The sequence below is a fragment of the Solanum verrucosum genome, unplaced genomic scaffold, assembly GCF_900185275.1.
Source record: "Solanum verrucosum unplaced genomic scaffold, falcon-dt-bn FXZP01000135.1, whole genome shotgun sequence".
NCBI classification, from domain to species: domain Eukaryota; kingdom Viridiplantae; phylum Streptophyta; class Magnoliopsida; order Solanales; family Solanaceae; genus Solanum; species Solanum verrucosum.
In genome coordinates, this window is record NW_026020360.1 from 705,728 (window position 1) to 724,275 (window position 18,548).

General features: G+C 36.5%; 1 pseudogene; it reads right to left on the bottom strand.

The window, feature by feature from the left end:
* Window positions 1–16,515: 16,515 nt before the first annotated feature.
* On the bottom strand, window positions 16,516–17,105 carry LOC125837771 (protein ALTERED XYLOGLUCAN 9-like; annotated as a pseudogene).
* Between the last annotated feature and the right edge of the window lie 1,443 nt (window positions 17,106–18,548).

Genomic DNA, 18,548 nt, shown 5'->3' on the forward strand with positions numbered 1-18,548 from the left:
CTCTTTAATTGCCTCTCCTTTGACGACTTTGACTCAAAAGAAGGCTAAGTTCATATGGTCGAAAGAGTGTGGGAAAAATTTACAAGAGTTGAAGGATAGACTTACTTTCGCTCTGGTGTTGACCCCACTGGAAGGGACAAATGGTTTTGTGGTTTATTGTGATGCCTCGAGAATTGGGCTAGGGTGTGTTCTAATGCAAAATGGGAAAGTTATTGCCTATGCCTCAAGGCAACTTAAAAGACATGATAATAATTATCCTACTCACGACCTTGAGTTAGCGGCAGTTGTAGTTTCTCTAATAATTTGGAGACACTATTTGTATGGAGTGCATGTTGATGTGTTTATCGATCAGAACAACTTGCAATATGTGTTTAGCCAAAAAGACTTGAATCTTCGCCAAAAAAGGTGACTTGAGTTATTGAAAGATTATGACATGAGTTTTCTTTATCACCTCGACAAAGCTAATGTAGTAGCAGATGCTCTTAGTAGGTTGTCTATGGGTAGTGTTGCTCACATTAATGATGATAAGAAAGAATTGGTACGAGATGTACATAGATTGGCCCGTTTGGGTGTTCGGTTAGTAGACTCTACCAAGGGTGGTGTCATGGTTCGTAATGGTTCCGAATTGTCTCTTGTGAGTGATGTGAAAGCTAAGCAATGTCTAGATCTGATTTTGGTAGAATTGAGAGAAGCGGTACTCAAGAAGTCCATTGAGGATTTCTCCCAAGGGGCAGATGGGGTACTTGGATATCAAGGTCGGTTATGTGTTCCAAATGTTGATGACTTAAGGGAACAAATTATGACGGAAGCCCATAGTTCTCGATATGTTATTCACCCGAGAGCCACCAAGATGTACCGTGACTTGCGAGAGGTGTATTTGTGGAATGTGAAAAAGAAGGATATTGCGGGATTTGTGGCTAAGTGTCCAAATTGCCAACAAGTGAAGGTTGAGCATCAGAAACCGGGAGGTTTATCTCAAGGTATTAGCATTCCTACTTGGAAGTGGGAAGATGTGAATATGGACTTTATAGTAGGGTTTCCACGTACTCGACACCAATATGATTCGGTTTGGGTTATAGTAGACCGAATGACTAAATCGGCTCATTTCATTCCCATCAAGGTTTCTAATACGGTGGAAGACTATGCATAATTATATTTGACAGAAATGGTAATGTTGCATGGTGTGCCTTTGTCCATTATTTCTGATAGAGGCACACAGTTTACTTCTCAGTTTTGGAAATCATTCAAAAAATGTCTTGGCACAAAAGTGAAGCTTAGTACGGCTTTTCAACCACAAATCGATGGCCAAGCGGAGCGAACAATCCTAATATTAGAGGATATGTTGAGAGCATGTTTCATCGATTTCAAGGGATTGGGATGATCACTTGCCATTGATAGAGTTCACTTATAATAATAGCTACACATTCTAGTATTGGTATGACCCCCTTTGAAGCTCTTTATGGTAGGAGGTGTACGTCTCTTATAGGGTTGTTTGAAGTGGGTGAAGTTGCCTTAATGGGACCCAAATTGGTTCATGAGGCTATGGAAAAGGTCTGGCTCATTAGAGAGAGGTTCAGAACGGCCCAAAGCCGACAAAAGTCCTATGCCGATGTTAGAAGAAGGGATCTTGAGTTTGAGGTTAGTGATTGGGTCTACTTAAAAATCTCTCCCATGAAGGGTGTGATAAGGTTTTGCAAGAAGGGGAAACTTAGTCCCCGATATGTAGGTCCATATAAGATTTTGAGGCGTGTTGGTAGGGTTGATGATGAGTTAGATTTGTCAAATGAGTTGGCAACCGTGCATCCCATTTTCCATGTTTCTATGCTTAAGAAGTGTGTTGGAGATTTGACATCCATAGTTTCCCTTGAAGGATTGGGAGTTGATGAGAGCCTTACATATGAGAAAGTTCGGGTTGAGATTTTGGACTGGCAAGTTAAGAAGTTGAGAAATAAGGAAATAGATTCCGTGAAGGGTTTGTGGAAAAACAACCTAGTTGAGGGTGCTAATTGGGAGGCCGAAGCTGATATGAAGTCCCGATATCCTCATCTTTATCCTTCCACTCCTACTCTTGCTTGAGGTAATGGATTTCCTCTTGGTTTGTTTTATGTTTAGAAGTCATATGTGTTTTATGCGTTTCCATGGTTTCTTTATATGCATATTCATGAAAAAACCTGAGTCTGGAAAGAAATGACTTATGTGAATTGTTTTTCTCATATTGATTGTGCATTGAGTATGAGTTGCCTATAGACTTCATGAGATGACTTGATGAACATGTTTAGATAAGCTTTTTGAGATTGAATTTCATACGAGCTCCATGAGATTGTGCTGAGAATGTTCTTAGATGGAGAAGGTAGCTCCTCTTTGAATATAAGAAATCTGAAAATTTCATGCATATTGGGTTGTTAGATGTAGTTCCTACCTCCGTAAGGTGCATTGAATAGGTTTAACGCGGAGTTGATGTTTCCTCTTTAGTTGTATGCATTTTGATGAGTTGCATGCATGATGGGCTGCTAGTCTTGAGTCATTTCATTGGAAAAATTGCTTAGAATCTCATTCGAGGATGAATAATCCCAAGGAGGAGATAATGTAAGACACCAAAATCTAGTAGGCTAAATTAGGTCTAAGTGAGAAGGCTAGTGTAACACCCCGTATCCGAGAAGGGGGAGATAAAGAAAATTTCAGCAAGCACCGGGTGCCACCCACTATGCCACCTACGGTCCGTAGGTAAGACCACGGGCCGTGGATCAAGGAGTCATTGATGGCCCAAAGTCTCTGTCAAGACCATGACTCACCAGGACGGAACGTAGGTCCATCCACGGTCCATCGACGGGGTCTTGTGGGTGTGCCTGTGGGACGGTTAAGTTGAGGGCATAAGGGTTTGTTCTAGTTTTAATTAAGTTGAAGTGGTGTCGTTTTTCCTAAGTTTAAGAACACCTATATAAGCATTTTAACCCCCAAACCCCTCATTCAAATCATTCTCTCAAATCCCAAAACAAAACCCAAAACTCCTCTAAAAAATTCACTCTCTAGAAGTTGGAAGAAGAAGAAAGAAATTGAAGCTAGGTCAAGTTCAAGTCTCAAATTTACAAGCTTGTGAGGGATTTGTAATCAAGGTATGATAGCTTTTCATCCATGGATCTCTTCCATCCATAGAGTCCCTTAGAATTTCCCCAATTTGATGAAGAATTCCCCAATTCTAACTAGGGTTTCTTCCAATGTTGTGGGTTATGTTGATTGTTGATCCAATTGAGTGGATTGTGATTGTTTTTGACAGAATTAGTAGAATTACATGTTATTAGAGTGAAATTACATGTACCCATGCCTATTCCATGATTATAACTTATGTTATAATTAGGTTGATGCCATGAAGGGAAACTTTGTGGGTATAGGCTTGTCCTTATAGAATTGATGAATTATGATTAGAATTACTTGAGAATGAAGCTTAGATGATGGTCATGAGATCTAGCGCTTGAGAGTAAAGCTTATGATATGAATTTTTGGTATTTGATGTTATTGTTGAGGAAGTGATACTTCCCACATAAATTGCGTGATTATGAATGTATAAAGGTGAAAGGTTTACTCGCATGAATGATTCTAGCTTTGAAAGAATTACTCACCTAAAACGAATCTAGACTTAAAGCTTATCTAATTTATGAGACTAGAGGCGATTACCATTGACCTCCATATGAAAGGATATGAGGTGATTCCCGTATTCCTTATAATTGAACAAGAGGTGAGTCCCCACGTTCTTACTATGATGAATGGACATGGAGGCGAGTACCCATGCTCCTTAAGAACTGATGTGGAGGCGAGTGCCTGTGTAAAATGATGAGATTGTGGAGGCGAGTACTCGCAATCTAAAAGTAAGTAAGGCAAGAGGCGAATACCCATTAGCCTTTGTAATTTAGGCAAAGAGGCAAATCCCATGTCTTTAAAAGTAGGTATATGTGAATTATCTTATGAAGAATGAATAGCTTTGATTGTTGTTTGATATGCCTTCCATGAGGTAAGTTTACTAGAGGGGGATGACCCAAGCCTTGACTAAGGCTAAGTAAGGTTGCTAGAGAAGTACTCATTTCTTGTTATAATATTAATATATGTGCATTGATTATGCTTGTTGTTTATGCTAGCTATCATATTTAGTCTCTTGCCTACATTCTTATCAAATGTAGGGTCCGTCGACATAGATTCTCACACTCGTGGCTAGCTTCATTGCTGATCAAGGAATTGAAGATTTGGTGAGTCCTCATTGTGTTCGAGGATGTGATCACCACTTTCTCTTATGTCTTTCTTTTATGTCTTGGACTATTGTATGGGTTGTGACCCAAGACTTTATTCATGTTGTTTAGATGGTTTGAGAATATGGTATTAGATTTCCGCTCGTTTTTATAAAAGACTTTGATTGTATTGAAAACTTTTAAATTCTTGCTCATTTTAATTACTTTATGTTATGATATGCTAAGTGGCTTGTATGAGACATCTCGGGGTCTTATATGCCTTGTTAAATCTAAGGGGTGCCCCTGGGTCGTGACAATAGGAAACTCAATGCTTATAAATGAAGAACTCAGAACTCTATGATACCACTCATCTCAAGAATTCTCAAGATCTAGGAATAAACTATTACTCCTTTACGAAAATTAGATAGATTTAGGGCGTGTGGAAGAACTCATTTCATCACTATAATATCCTTACACACTTGATTATGAAGATATTAGACTAAAAACTTTGGTGGAGACTCTATTTATCTTGAGCTGGAGGAAGAACATTAGCTATTTTGGAGGAAATCTTTGAGGCTGGAATCTCGGGGCTTGATATTGAAAGAAGAAACTCTTTCGTGAAGTAGTTAGAGTGGAAGAACTAGGAAAAACCTTGGATGGAAACTTTTTCTTTATATCTTGAAATTTGAGTTGACGGTTGTAGTGTTCTTGAAGGAGAAAAGGAACTCGAGGTGAATTTTAAGAGAATTCTAAATACATCAATGTTTAGATTGTTTATTTTTAGAGGAAAACTAGTTAGTTAAATGATATATTTAGTTAAAACACTAAAAAAATGCCTTAGAATAGGGTTATAAAGCTTGGGAAAGACGCAAAATAACCCTAAAACACGTGCATGAATTTTTTTTAAAAAAAATCACTCTACGGTCCGTGTAAAATTCTACCATTCATATTTCCAGTCATTGAACATAGACTACCTTGAAGGATTTCACTAAAATGGTTATAACATTTTACTCTGAAATGTTAATGAAGAAAACTTGGTGGTGTTGGAAAGAAGAATCAGTGACCTTTAATTTGATAGGTCATGGTCCACCTAAAATCAATATATTCTAAGAGATATAATTGTTTGAAGTTGACTAAAGTATATTCATATTTCAAAACATAATCAGTAGGGAAGCTTCCAACTAAACTTTGTACTTGGGGATTCTTATGACCTGAATTCATCTCCAAATTTATTTCCACACTAAAGAATTGACCTTAGCACCTAAGCACAATTTAAGAATCACCTAATACGACCTTATATGCAAATGAAAAATGGTTCGGGTCTTAGATTAGAAATTGTAACACCTCTCTATTTGAAAGAACTAGAATTAGAAAGAAATCGTTTTTGGGAAATAATCAAATTTGGAAAGTTTGACAAAGTTAAACTAAGTATGAGTTTTGGGTCAACTTTAAGCAACCATAACTCCTAGCACATGATGAGTTAGGTGGGCTACAAGATACCGTAGGAAATATCTTTGAATTATCTTTCCAACGCCACCATTTTGCTCAATTTCGAGTTTGTATGAGGGAGATATGCCCATTTGTAGTCGGGCTGTCTAGATAAGGAAAGTCAAAACCAGATTTTTGGAGGGTATTATGGCCTTTTCCATACCCTATAAATTTATTTTGTTTTTAGAAGTTTAATTAGGGTCTAAACTGAGTTAGTTTAGTTTACGCATTTACCAAATTACGCTAGGGTTTTTGGAGAAAGAACTCAAGAGGAGAGAGGAGAAGAAAAGTTCAAGATTTGTCAAGTTCTTGAGATTTTGATTGTGGATTTTGCCAAGGATTCAATCCTATGAGGTATGTGAGATTTTCACAGCATTGGGTTAGTTCACCCACGTGCCAAACATGTTTGTTTCAACGAGATTTGCTCTATAAATTTGAAAGTTTGATGATCTTGAGTTATGTTCTTGAATATTGGTTTTTGTTCTTGAATTAAGTTGGGATTGTTGAGTTCTTGAGAAAATCGTGTCGATTTTAGAGTCGTTTATGAAAATATTCTTGTGTACATGTACTGGGTATTTGAATCTAAAGAGAATTAAGCAAAAAAGAATCGAATTTAGGCGAGTTGGGGTTAGAAAATGAAGAAGGAAAAAGTCGGGTGAATATGGCAACCCAGTCCGCGTCGTAGACCTGCCTCCCCCTTTTCAAAGTATTTTCTCTGCGTCGCGGAGTGGTCATGGACCTTTCTGCCTCAAAATTTATTTCGCGACCAAACATTTAAATGCATCTCCGTATCACAGACTTGTTTCCAAACAGTGATTTCTTGTTCGTTTCTCATGTTTAATTATCTAAAAACATTTCTAAACATCACGAGATCTTTCATATCACAAATTATAACCTCTAATTCATAATTCAAATTCAAGGTAGAGTTAAGAGTCAAGTCTTGAGAGTTCTTCGAGTTATATTTAAAAGTCTTGTACAAATCCTTTAAACTTGTTTTAAGACTTAAGCATTGAGTTGAGTAAGAGTAAGAGTAAAATTCATTTCTTCAAAAGATTATACTGGAACTAAGTATTCTCAAGAGTTACAATGTTTTCACATTTCAACAAGAAAAGCAATACTGATTTTCAAGAGAGCTTTTAAGCTAGTTTTTGAGTAATAATCTCAAACCACAGAAAGAGTTATGCTTTTAAACATATGAGCTGAGCATATTTTTGGAGTATTATTGAGCACCGATATGGGGACGAGTTCATAAAAACTCAAGTCTCCATAAACCATGTAGCCATCGTAGGTAAAAAGGGTAATACTTTTTAGATGATTTCTTAATGCTTTAGCATAGACTAATGGATCCACTTAGTTGAGTCGTTCTATATCTCGGCAAGTTATAGGACAGTTCTGCCAGCATGGGCGAGACGTTTTATCATCACATAACTCATAGTGATGGTTGTCGGTTACAAAAACTCCCACAGAAGTATATTTATTTATTATACATATATATGTTGAGCTATTATTGTATATTCTTTCAATACATTGAGTTGCTACCTATTGTTTAAATGCTTTATATAAACTGCATCTTTACTATTGTTTATTATGCATTGAGTTAAGTATCCATGAGTTGAGTAAAGATGAGGTATGTGTTTCTTTTTGAATCCAGTTCAAGCTTACGTCATTTTTAGTTTTCCCCTCGCATGCTCATATATTCCATGTACTAATGCCTTTTGGCTTGCATCCTTTTATGATGCAGATACAAGTAATCATGATCAATATCCAGCGCTTCGTTGATCCATTCGAGCACTCAGAGTCAGTTGGTATGCCTCCTTGCTTTCCGTAGCATCCCTTTGGTTATGTTTTTTTTTTTTGCTTAGTTCATTTTAGTTGTTTGGATGATCGGGGGTCTTGTACCAACACCCCTCTTAGTATTTAGAGGCTTCATAGACAATTAGGAATTAGTTCATTAGTGTTGCATTTAAGTTGCTTTGCTATAAGACTTGGATTGCCACTTCGGCTAAGTTGAATGTTTATTTCTAAAACATTCTAAGTTTAGTTTGAGACAGTTGAGTTTAAATTGCATTTTGAATCCTCTTATTAATGCTTAAAGTGTTCTGCTGAGTAGTAAGCTAGGCCATAGGTTCGCTTGGGGCCAACTATGGTTCTCGGGTGCTAGCCACATTTGGGGTGTAGGCTCGGGGCATGACAAACTTGGTATCAGAGCACAGAGTTAAAGAGTCCTACAGAGTCTATGAAGTCTTGTCTGTAGAATCCTACTAATCGGTGTGAAGCGCACCACATCTATATTTAGGAGACTACAACATTTAGGAATTTCCTTCACCTCTTTCATACTCATTTCATGCGATAAAGTTCATCTCTATAAAGTCTCTTTCTAACTCGTGCTTGTGTATGTCTTTCAGTTGATCATTCCTCTACGAAGAGCTGTCCAAGGTCGTCCTGCTAGGAGGAGTGTTGAGGAACAAGGGGTACCTAATGCACCTGAAGTGCAACCCCAAGGAGAGGTCACCAATGCTAAATTTTGGGAAGCCATCCAAATGCTGAGTCAAGCTCTGACCAACCAAGTGGGACAAATAGGGGTTCGATAGGATGTAGCTGATACGTCTAGGATCCGAGAGTTTCTAAGGATGAATCCTCCAAGCTTCATTGGTTCAAGCATCACTGAGGATCCAAAAAACTTCATTGAGGAGCTTCAGAAGGTTTTTGAGATTATGCATGTCACCGATGCTGAAAGAGTGGAATTAGATGCATACCAACTAAAGGGTGTTTCTAGAATCTGGTTCGATCAATGGAAGAAGAGTAGAGCTGACGGTGCACCATATATGAGTTGGGGTATGTTTAATGAGGCTTTCTTGGGGAGTTACCTTCCATGAGAACTGAGAGAAACAAAGGAGAATTCCTTACCCTTAAGTAGGAATCTATGAGAGTTCATGATTATAGTCTGAAGTTCACCCAACATTCCCGTTATGCCCTGGAGATGGTTGTGGTTATGACGAGCTGTTTGTTGCTGGGTTGTCTCATCTGTCGAGTAAGGAAGGTAAGGTTGTGATGCTAATAGGTGATATGGACATAGTGAGGCTGATGATTCATGTGCAGCAGGATGAGGAGGATAAGCTGAGTGATAGGGAAGAGTTTAGAAACAAAAAGGCTTAAGACATTTGGGAATGAGTCCCGGTAGCAGAAAAGTAATGCCAACCGGGCATCCTTCCAACAAAAGCAAAAGAGACCTACTCTATCATCTGCTAGTACACCCGCACCAAGAAACAAAGGTGAGTACAATATTCAGAATTCACAGCATTTTAGAGCTAGACCTGCACAATCTCAAGGTAGTGTGGCACAAGGAGGTAACTGGGCTCCTGCATGTGCTAAGTGTGTTAGATATCACCCCGAAGCGTGTTATGATGGCACCACTGGTTGTTTCAAGTGTTGTCTAGAGGGTCACTTCATGAAAGAGTGTTTAAAGAACAGAAAGAGTGGTGGAAATAGGGGCAATAGAGCCTAATCTTCTTCAGTTACTCCACCAGATAGGGCTGCACCTAGAAGAGCTACTTCAGGGACTGGCAGAGGAGAAAACCACAATATGCTATCATTAGTCACCAGGAACAAGAGAATTCGCCGGATGTTGTCACTAGTATGATCAAAGTCTTTACTTATGATTTTTATGCTTTGCTAGATCCAGGAGCGAGTTTATCTTTTGTGACCCAATATGTTGCAATGAGTTTTGATGTTCTTCTTGAGAAACTTCTTGAGCCTTCAGTGTTTCTACACTTATTGGTGAGTCTATTCTAGCTGAGAGAGTCTATCGTGATTGTACCATTTCTATCAATCACAAGCGTACCATGGCTAACTTAGTTGAGTTAGACATGGTAGATTTTGATGTCATTCCAGGTATAGACTGGCTTCATGCCTGTTATGCCTCAATCGATTGTAGAACTCGAGTTGTTAAGTTTCAATTTCTGAATGAGCCAGTTTTTGAGTGGAGAAGTAGTTCAACAGTGCCCAAGGGTCATTTTATTTCGTACCTTAACGGAAGAAAGTTAGTTTCCAAGGGTTGTGTCTATCACTTAGTTCGAATTAATGACTCTAGTGCTGAGACACCACATATTCAGTTAATTTAAGTTGTTAATGAGTTTCCTAAAGTCTTTCTAGATGATCTTCTCGGAGTTCTTCCTGAGAGAGAAATAGACTTCGGCATAGATATTCTTCCCGATAGTAATCCTATCTCTATTCAGCCATATAAAATGGCACTAGCAGAGTTGAAAGAGTTAAAAAAGCAGTTGAAAGTTCTCCTAGAGAAAGGTTTTATTCGACCAAGTGGTTCACCTTGGGGCACTCCGGTCTTATTTGTGAGAAAGAATGATGGTTCTCTTAGATTGTGTATAGATTACCTTCTGTTGAACAAGGTTACTATCAAGAATAAGTATCCTCTTCCGAGAATTGATGATCTTTTCGATCAGCTTCAGGGTGCCACTTGTTTTTCGAAAATAGACCTTAGATCAGGCTACCATCAGTTGACGGTAAGGGAATGTGATATTCCTAAGACACCTTTCAGGACCCGTTATGGTCATTATGAGTTCCTAGTTATGTCCTTTGGTTTGACCAATGCTCCTACAAAATTCATAGACCTTATGAACAAAGTATTCAATACTTATTTAGACATGTTTTTATCGTATTCATTGATGACATTCTAATCTACTCGAGGAATAAGGAAGATCATGCTAGTCATCTCAGAATAGTATGCTAAGTTTTCCAAGTGTGAATTTTTTCTTTAGTCTGTGGCATTCTTAGGCCACAATATTTTCGGTGATGGAGTTAGAGTTGATACACAAAAAATAGAGGCAGTGAAAAATTTGCCAAGACCCACATCTCCAACTGATATTAGGAGTTTCTTGGGGTTGGCTGGTTCTTATAGAAGGTTCGTCGAGAGATTTTCATGTATTTCGTCTCCTCTGACCAAGTTGACTCAGAAATTACTTAAGTTTCAATGGTCTGAAACTTGTGAGCAAAACTTTCAGGAATTGAAAAAGAGGTTGACTACTTCCCCAGTATTGACCTTACTAGAAGGTACGCAAGGCTTTGTTGTATATTGTGATGCATCTAGAGTTGGTTTGGGTTGTGTGTTAATGCAAAATGGCAAAGTTATAGCTTATGCCTCCAGACAACTTAAGGTTCATGAGAAGAATTACCTAACCTATGATTTAGAGTTGGTTGCCGTAGTATTTGCTTTGAAAATGTAGCATCATTATCTTTATGGTGTTCATGTAGATGTGTTCACCGATCACAAGAGTCTTTAGTATGTGTTTAGTTAGAAAGAACTTAATCTCAGATAAAAAAAAGTGGTTTGAATTACTCAAGGATTATAACATGAGTATTCTTTATCAGCTAGGTAAGACTAATGTTGTTGTTGATGCCTTGAGTAGATTTTCTATGGGTAGTACCAACCATTTTGCGGAAGATGAGAAAGAGTTAGTGAAAGATGTGCATAGACTTGAACGATTAAGAGTTCGACGAATGGATTCCACAGAAGGAGGAGTAGTGGTGATGAATGGGGCTGAATCATCATTTGTGTCTGAATTGAAAGAGAAACAAGACCAAGATCTGATTTTGCTTGAATTGAAGGCAAGTGTTCATAAGCAAAAAATAATGGCTTTTGAACAGGGGGGAGATAGTATATTGAGGTATCAAGGTAGATTGTGTGTACCAAAGGTGGATGAACTCCAAGAGAGGATCATGGAAGAAGCTCATAGCTCTAGATATTCTATCCATCTGGGTTCCATAAAGATGTATCGTGATTTGAGAGAGGTTTATTGGTGGAGGAGTATGAAGAAGGGCATTGCAGAATTTGTTGCTAAGTGTCTGAATTGCCAACAAGTTAAAGTAGAGCACCAAAGTCCCGGTGGTATGGCTCAGAATATAGAACTTCCAAAATGGAAGTAGGAGATGATCAATATGGATCTCATCACAGGTTTACCAAGGTCTTGAAGGCAACATGATTCTATTTGGGTGATTGTTGATAGAATGACTAAATCAGCCCACTTTTTGCCGGTAAAGACTACCCATTCAACAGAAGATTATGATAAGTTGTATATTCAAGAGATAGTCAGACTTCATTGGGTTCCGGTATCAATTATTTCAGATAGAGGAGCACAATTTACTGCACAGTTTTGGAAGTCATTCCATAAAGGCTTGGGTTCAAAGGTGAACTTGAGTACTGCTTTTCATCCTCAGACAGATGGTCAAGTAGAGCGCACTATTTAGACTTTAGAAGATATGTTGAGGGCATGTGTGATTGATTTCAAGGGTAATTGGATTGATCACCTACCTTTCATAGAGTTTTCTTGTAACAATAGTTACCATTTTAGCATCCAAATGGCTCCTTATGAAGCTCTTTATGGGAGAAGATGTAGATCTCCTTTTGGATGGTTTGTGTACCGACTCGGAAAGCTAGTAAGTGGAACTAAAGCCTAACGAGTGTGTGATTGAGTTTGATATGGGGTTTGAGGTTGTAAAATCCCAAGCTTTGGTTGAGGGGTTTAGGGGTTAAACGTCAAGGTACGACTCCCCAAAGACCAACCAAGGGTCCTTGAGGAGGACCCTAAAGCCTAACCCCTAAAGCCCCCCAAATCTGCCCATGTTGCTAAAAAGTTGTGGGCTATGAATGGGACCTAAGCCCCATAGGTCCATCCACGCCTCGTAGGCTTGCTCCGTAGGTCAAGGGCCTAGATGAAAAGTTCCAGAACCAAACCACGGATAGCCAGCATGGCTCATGGACCCACCCACGATCCGTGGGTGGGGTTTTGTGAGTCACCACTACAATGCTGTCCAATTTGGCCAAAGGTAAGGGAAACGTAGTAAATTGCTAATTAGTTAATTATGGGCTGGGGACGGTTACTATTGATTAATTAAAGTATTTTAAGGCTTTTAAAAGTATTAAAACTCCTTTTTTAATTCATTATTCCAAAACACAAAAATAGAAACTACCCTCCTCCCCATATATTCTCTCTCTAGAAACCACCATTGGAGAAGAATGAGTCAAGGTTTCAAGCTCAAGATTTCACTTTTCTCACCCCATTTCGTGGAGTGTCATCAATAGAGGTATGGTAGTCTTTATCCTTGATTAAGTATCATTCAAAGAGCCCTATCAAAAGATGATTTCAAGTTTCCAAAATCCCCTAAAAACGTAGGGTTTCAATCTATGCATGGGTTCAATTCCAAAACATTTTTAAAGGTTTATATATGATGAATTATGAATGGAACTACAAGAAAATCGGTCCATAACGAAGGGAAAAATGGTCCCTAAAAGTGAGATTCTAGTCCATAAAGATAAATAGGGACTGAAAAATCTAGTCGTCATCTTGTCCTTATAGCCTCCATCGCTAAAGGTTATTAAGGACGGGATCGACAAACTGGTCCTTGAATGGTTTTTGCGATTGGTACAAAACTGGTCCTTAAAATTTTTTTAGGGACCATATTTTTAGTCCCTGGTTGCCTATAATCTGGTCCTGAAAGAACTTTTAGGGACTATATTTACTGGTCCTTAAATACAAGATCAATTAGTGTTTAAATCTTTTCAACGTTCAGTTAACTGGTCCTAAAAATCCTATTTGTACAACATTAATCGACAATAAATTGTGGTCCCTGTATTTATATACATATGATTGCAATTATCAAATGAATATACATAGAATTATCATAATCTTCTTTCTTATATATACACAATACTACATTAGTAACATTTTTGTTTACACATTACTTCATGGGAAAAGGATAAAGACTAACATCATCAATCAAATAATATAAATGCAAATGTCTTATTGGCTTATCCAGTTGCCTATGCACTTTCAGTTCCATCACCAGCGTTTTTCATGTATGAAAGAGTTATGTTCCAGCAACTATTTTGAGCAATTCCAAGGTCTAGTTTGTGTTAAACCCATAGAAAGTTGATTTTCACACATATTCCAACCTTTTAGGAATAGAACAATGCCCATATTTGCCTATTGTAAGCTCTAGCAATTAGCAAAGTTCAAGCTGACTGTGAAGGCCTAGCATCTGTTACAACACTTCTAATGATTTCCAAGGCCAATAATGTGTTGATCATGCCCCAGTAATTCATTGCACCTACAATGGTCAAGAAGGATATAAAATTTAGCCAATATTTGTTGTATTTTAATTTAAAAAATCATGCGAGCTAATTTGTTGAAAACCAAGAGAAATACAAGAATGTCTACTCAAGATGCCTTATGCAGAATGCAAGGTTCAACAATTGTAAAACCGTAATTGAGCTAGCAATATGTGCTTACAAAGAAGAGTACAGTTTTCAAACCATAAGGAATAACATATTTTATAAATCTAATAGTAATTTAACCCCGTAAAGAGTATACTTAGAAACTACATCCTATTTTAGAAAAAAGTAACTTATGTTAAAAAGAGGGTTAGGGGTTAAATACATTTAGCTAATGTCCAAACAAATTCAAAAAATTGAAAACTGAAAGAGCATACATATATCAATTTGGAGTTTCAGAAGGTGCAATATTTGTTATATAGTTCGAATTAGCCAATAGGGTGAAAGTGATCTAAACTTCCCTCCAAGGGAGGTCTAAATTATAAATAGATGACCGAAATTACTGATACTTACCACATATTCACCAGGTGTTCATCTGATCATATCCCATTTTATTGTAATGTTTTTTTTGTGAAGTACATCAAAGGCATCTGGCCGATGAAGAAAAATATAAAGGAAGATATAAATAAGAACCACCTACAACGTCTTACACACAGTGAAATCCTTACACTTCATATGTATGTACGAGTTTATTCTTTTTCTTGTTTGTGTGATTGAAGAGCAGAATTCCTATGAAGCACCAACTAATACAATTTCCAGTTTCAAACCAACTAAAATAAATGTCTTAATGCCAAAAATTAACAACAGTAACTCAAATTTAACTTCAAAGCTTGGAGATACATATGAGTTTCAATAAACTTAAGATCTTATGCCTTTCCAATGTTCTTACTAGAGTAATATTCCATATATTATGAAGTTCTAATTTGGTGAGGTGCGACATACCTGTGATATTCAATATTTAAACTACTCATTGAAAGATGAACAACTTTTGTCACCACTCATGCTATTTCACCCGAGAACATGAAAATTGAAAAAAAATTATCCACACTGATTATGCAACTAGAAGTTATACTTCCTTCGGGCATCCACCCTATAGTATATCAAACCATACTTTAGATTCACCATGGTTCAATTTAAAAAGAAAATCTTAAAGTTTCAAATCACAAAATTCCAACTGGAAACTCTATCATTTAAACAAGGTACAAACAAGAAAGGAAGAAATTCAAAATGCAACTAAAACTATAGATCTGAAAAACTCAAAATATTGTTATGTTTTCTTAGAGCAACTATATGAATGAAATTAAAGAGAACAGGGAAAGCATTACAATATCTACACTTACTATCCTCATAGAAAATTAGAACTATATGAATAAAATTCCTAATTGAGGTGCGTGAAAGTTGGCTTGGACACCACGATCCCATAAAAAATAGAAAGGGGCATAAAAAATAACACTTTAAACTATCATGTGTGAATCTCCCAAAATATTTTCAGCATACTAACAGATCTTCGAGGAGGTAACTCGACACAACCCGTACTCTAGATAACAACCTCTATAAAAAGCAATTACATCAAAATCTAACATATCCAAAGACAAACTTCAATAAAGGTTATAGGTGTGGGTCATAAGTATACTGTAGGAATTCAAGTGTGAATAAGTTGTATCCTGCAAACTAGTTTCCTAGAACGTAGTTATGTAACTGAATGTAAACCTACATGTCTTTTGTTTTGTTGAAACATCTTTTGGAGTCCACTTTGGTTCATTAACTACAAAACTAATATCTTAATTGTATAATCCATCAATTACTAAAAAATAATAAAAATTTGAAAGTTGTTCCCCTGTTTTCTTTCTCTATGAGTAAATTTTTATTGCTAAACCAATATGAGAAAGATAACAAAATTGATTACTTCAAGTTCATGACCCTAAATTATGTAAAACCATGAGACTTACCAAAACATTAATAATACAGGAGAGCAGAAAGATATTAGAAGAACATGTTGTAATGGATGATTTCAGAGTAGAAGCATCAAATATATTAAATAACCATATAAAACTCAAGAAACTTAGATTTTTTACAACAAACAACATGACAATTAAACACCTTTGGCCTTGAGATAGGCAAAACCTTGGAATTAATTTAAGCTACTTACCTTTCACTGATACAAGGGAAATTCTATTTAAGGATTTCGAGGGAAAAATATTCAGCAACATGATATACAATCACCTGGGAGTTACTAATAGCCAATCACTTGGTAGAGTTTAAATTGAAGACCTACATTACAAGTGACGACAGATTGGTCAAAATGAATATATGCAATTTCAGCTCATACACCTGCTAGGATATGAATTTATAAATTCTAATTGATTGTATATTTAGACAACAACATCAACAATGATTTTGACAGAGAATAGTAAGAATATTCATGTGAATAGCTGTACATGTTCCTATTGAAATTTATTGTGAGACATTACAGATTTTCTTTCTCCAATATATAAGTTTTCTGAGGATCAGTAATCCTACAATTGAAGGAAAAGGGAGCAAAGAAATATGAACCTCAGTATGAACTACCATACAAAATATACTGGCACCAAATCTTCTATTGATAACTGTAACACCAGAAAACAAATACCATATAATAGTGAAAGCTCTAGCAATCGCAAAACTAATTATATTACCCTGGCTCCATTAAGACTTTTGATTAGATTCTATAAGCAATCCATTGAACATTACCTAAACTGTAGCTTCATATACAACCTTGATAATGCATTCTATCACTTGTACAATGAGCTCCAAAACTATTACCCAATGCATGAATGTCCATCAACACAAGGGACACCAGATTAGCTCAACATCTTACTGCTATAAAGCTCATTGGTATAAGCTTGCTACATAACATCAATCATCTTCTCATGCTTCTCATATATATTCAACATCGAGTATATAAGCTTTGGCATTCCCATCCAAAAAAAGTTGGGTGACCAAAGTGACACTAATTGTCCCAACTTCATCATTAATCAAATCTGAAGGTACTAGTAACAATAATACCACCAAATCATCAAATAAATTTACGAAAACACCATAATCAATTGAATCATTTATATGTACATATCACATAGCCCTACCCATTCACAAATAGATCATAATATATAACTCTTTTTCACTTCAAATCCCATAGCCAAATCAGTCAAGTTACTGCCATAAGGTGCCCAAATAAAGTCCAACTTCATCCTATTCTCATCAATAAATATGTTATTATCACATATAATCACAAACATACAACACCATTACTTATCAAAAATCACATAGAAAACCAATTTAAATGGGAAAAGAAAAAGAAAAACGTTAATAGTTAAGGACTGACCTCTCTTTTGTTGTTTTCGGACCCAAATGACCCATAAGTGAGCAAATCGAGTTCGATTTAGGGTTTACACAAATATCAGTTCTGGAATAAGAGGGTTTACATGGGTTAGTAGTATGTATTTGCAAAGGATTTTGGTATTTGAAGTTCCCAATTTTTTTGATAGAGAAAAGTTTAATTTTGGAAGAGAGAGAGATGAAGGGTAGGGTTAATATATATGGAAATATTTCACTTGTTATTTGTATCTCTCCACTCATTATACATGTTAGGGACCAGGTACTTATTAAATTAGAGGCGAGATTTATTGTCATCCCTAATTTTAAACGAATTAGAGACCAACAAATAATTTTGTCTCTACAGATATACATATAGGGACTAGATATTTCACTCGTCTCTAAATATTGGTCTTTAAAATTCCTATTTCTTGTAGTGTGGATTGTTGAATTAATTATGAATTATGGTGAATTTACCCTATGAACCCATGTTACCCCCAAAATACTAAATTGGAAGTTTGTGGGTTGGGTTGATTGATCATGAAAGTATGTTGAATTGTTATGTTTATATTGGATTAGTTATTGAATCATGTTAGTCCCCTTATCTAATGTAGTATTCTAGATGTTTGGGTTGAGATTGATTCATAGACTTGGAGGGCAATTTCATGAAGGATCTATGTAGGATCATGATGTGAAGTATATGTATGTGATCTCAATGAAAGTGTTATGATCATATTTAGAATGTAATTGTGTTATGATTGGAAGTTTATTCTTAATTAACACTCATGAATGATAATGATAGAATGTGAATGATTTCAATAATGTGATATTACATCTTGAATTGGTAGGCTTAGGCATCCTCTTCTAGTATAAATGAAAGTAATGTGGATTGATGTATCTTGAATTGGTAGGCTTAAGGCATCCTTTTATTGTATTGATGAATGTGATCTTGATTGAAGTACCTTGAATTGGTAGGCTTAGACATCCTCTTCTTGTGTAATGAATGTGTCTTGACTTAAGAATATGCATCGATAGGCCAATGACATTCCTTTCATAAATTACTAATGAAGTATTGTAAGGCTTTGTCTTGAATCGGTAGACCTAATATTTGTAGCCCTTTCATGAGGAGTTTATGAATGAATGTAATGTACATTGAATCGGTAGTCCTAATATTGGTAGCCCTTTCATGAATGAATGATGAAGTATTCCATGCTATGTCTTGAACCGGTAGACCTAGTGGTGGTTTCCCTTCATGATGAGTCTAGAAAATAATGTGATGATAAACCTTGAATCTGTAGACCTAATGGTGGTAGCCCTTTCATTTGTGAAATGATGAACCTTGAATTGGTAGACCTAATGGTGGCGGC